Genomic DNA, 3,616 nt, shown 5'->3' on the forward strand with positions numbered 1-3,616 from the left:
ATGAGCTATCGTTCAAATGGCACCTGCAGAGCAGAGCACAGGCTTAAAGCCCTTTTGTTTTTTCAGACCATGGCTAATCAAGTGTAACTGTTAACAACCCCTTCAATTGATTTACCGTTCCCTAGTTTTACATTTATGTGTTAAGTTCAGGTAATGTTCCAGGTGCAATAGACCAAAGTGCATTGAAGTTGAGGCATGAGTTGGCCAGTCCTAGGCTTAAACCATGCCACAGGAGCTTAACGGACCTTGCAACGTTATTAATGGACCGTGCAACATTATTGTCTAAACAATAGGGTACAAACAGGGGGTTGGGATAAGATTGGAACTAGACAGGTCGGTAGGCAGAACGGTCAGAGGTGAAGGCATAGATCTGCATATAATGGATGCTCATTGTAAACAAGGTCTCAATAGACAGAACCAAAAACAGGCTCTGGCTTGTTAGTGACATTATAAGCCAGCAATCGAGCCTTGGCTTTTTGTTGCAGGCTTATAATGGCAATGCTTTTCTACACATCTATTTTTGTTTCTCAATATCCTTGACCAGTTCCTAGTTAGGAAAAAGAGAAGTGAGTGACAGATGGAAAGACAGACACTGTCGAGGTGTATAGGGAGTGGGGGAGCGTCAGAGATGGCTTTGGGAGTCTTCCAGACTGGCTGGAGGAGGCTGCTCTCACTTATCCTGCAAGGTAAGACTGACATCATATTCATCATTATCATACGGAACACACTTTTAGTATGGTATGTGGATAGACATACAAAGTATTGTATTGTAAATCATATTCATGCATTCCTTGTATCCCAGGCTGCTGTGTGGGTGTCCTATGTAGTGACTGGGCTGTGCGTGTCCCCTCCGCTCCCCTGTGTGCCGTGGCCGTCTCGTCTGTGGTTCTCCTCTGCTCCTATAACTACCCTCAGCCCTCCAGGGTGTTGTCTGAGATGTGGTGCCGGGACCAGAGCCACTGCATCACCCCCAGGTACGTGTACCATAGCCAGGGCATCTTCCCTGAGCCAGCCTCCCAGGGCAGAGTGGAGTACCTGGGGAAGGAAGGAACCAGGAACTGCTCCCTGAGGATCTCTGATCTGAGGAGGTCTGAAAGCGGGACATACGTCTTCTATTTTATCACCAACCACCCAGTGGAGAAGCCTCCTGGACAGCCTGGAGTAACCCTGCTAGTGGCAGGTAAGACCACAGTGCTTATTATATGTTGTTTTTTTTTACATGTATTTTGTGTAAATATGTCTTGTGGTCAATGATTATATGTAGATAGCAACTGACCAGTGGCGAGTTAATAAAGCCGCATTGAGTTAATAAAGTGTAACGGCTGTCTTCTGTAGAAATGGACCAAGGCGCAGCAGGTATGTGAATACTCATCTTTAATTAAAATAAAGAAGTAAAGCATCCACTTAACAATGCAAACAAAGTGACAACAGCTACAGTTCTGCAGGCTAGAAACGCAGTGCAAAAACAACCACCCACAACCCCAAAGAAAAACACACACACCTATATAGGACTTCCAATCAAAGGCAACTATACACACCTGCCTTCAATTGGAAGTCCCAATCATCCACCCAACATTTAACCAACACAAACATGCCACGTCCTGACCCAACTACACCCTCTACTGGTCAGGACGTGACAAAAAGCCTCATACAAACACCATGTGTTTCTTGAGTAAGGCAGCTCCAAAATGCAGGTGTTTCGGCCTAGCTCTGTGCTTTGTAAATCCGGAACTCGGTCCTCTTTCTAGAGCTACGACCTGAAGATCACTGACCTCATCATGATTCAACTTTTTTGTTGTTGTTAAGATCCCAGTTGGAATTTTCTGTATTTTATTAAGATCTCAATAGCTGTTGCAAAAGCAGCAGCTACTCTTCCTGGGGTCCACAAAAAACCTGAAACATGACATAATACATTAACATTAATAGACAAGAACAGCTCAAGGACAGAACTACATACACAGTTGTCTTGAAAGCACCTTAAATCCAGAGAATGTCAGACTTTGATGACAAAGTTCGATGACAAAATTTGCCCACGAAGGACCGCCGCGCCACCTTCCTGTTCAAGTGAGCACAGCACAACAAGGTGAGCTCAGAAATGTATTGTATGCTGCTGCATAAATGATGTAATATGCCAGGGAGATATGTATACTGCCAATGTTCTGAATTCTGTCGCTGTACATTTCAAAAGTGCTGAACAAATAGTTATATTGACTACGTCCATCCTAGCTCGCTCATTAATGAGAAAATTAGTAATTATTGAGACATTGACACACTTTCTGGGGAAGTGTAAGAACACTATGAGAGTCTCTCTGAATCATGTGATAATACTGAAATGAGGAAGCAATGGCTCCTCTCAGAGTGACTCAGAAATTACGGTGACATTAATTTCAGTGGAACCTCTGAGGTTTGTGGTCAGACCTGATCTCTGTGAAGACAAGCTGGAAGCTGACCACAACTTCAACAGCTCTCCTATTCTCTTAGGTCAAATAGTTACACACTAAATGTACAGTACCAGTCAAAAGTTTGGACACACCTATTCATTCAAGGGTTTTTCTTTATGTTTACCATTTTCTACATTGTAGAATAATAGTGAAAACATCAAAACTATGAAATAACACATATGGAATCATGTTAAACATAAACATATATTTTATATTTGAGATTCTTCAAAGTAGCCAGCCTTGATGACAGGTTTGCACACTCTTGGCATTTTCTCAACCAGCTTCATGAGGTAGTCACCTGGAATGCATTTCAATTAACAGGTGTGCATTGTTAAAAGTTAATTTGGGGAATTTATTTCCTTCTTATTGTGTTGGAGTCAATCAGTTGTGTTGTGACAAGGTAGGGGTGGTACAGAAGATAGCCCTATTTGGTAAAAGACCAAGTCCATATTATGGCAAGAACAGTTCAAATAAGCAAAGAGAAACGACAGTCCATCATTACTTTAAGACAGGAAGGTCAGTCAATCCGGAAAGTTTCAAGAACTTTGAACGTTTCTTCAAGTGCAGTCGCAAAAACCATCAAGCTCTATGATGAAACTGGCTCTCATGAGGACTGCCACAGGGAAGGAAGACCCAGAGTTACTTTTTCTGCAGAGGATAAGTTAATTACAGTTACCAGCCTCAGAAATTGCAGCCCAAATAAATGCTTCACAGAGTTGAAGTAACAGACACATCTCAACATCAACTGTTAACTTAGTGAAAGACTCTGAGTAATAGTGACAGTGATATTGATATTTGTATGTACAGTACCAGCTGTTGACAACAACATTGAGAGCTCTATTGTACTAAGAAGTTATTGTACTTTAAATCCTTTAAATCCACATGGTCTTGACTGTCAGTATGGAATCGTCCTTTGATTGACATCAATGCCCAGACAACCACCACTACAAACACAACAAAACATATGGATAGACATTCCAGTGTATTTCCATTTAAAACAGGAATAGAGAAATCATCTGATGTGCCCTGTCCTGTTATCTGTCTGGTATGTCTTATTGGGCTTTCCGCTGGAGTGTGGGCAGTACTACAGCAGTATAACGTCACTGAGCTGCCCTCAACAACATCACCAGCAGGACTGAGGGACACTGGTACTTCACTGGAATTATCTGAAAGTA

Source organism: Salmo salar, chromosome ssa05 (genome assembly GCF_905237065.1).
Source record: "Salmo salar chromosome ssa05, Ssal_v3.1, whole genome shotgun sequence".
Lineage (NCBI taxonomy): Eukaryota > Metazoa > Chordata > Actinopteri > Salmoniformes > Salmonidae > Salmo > Salmo salar.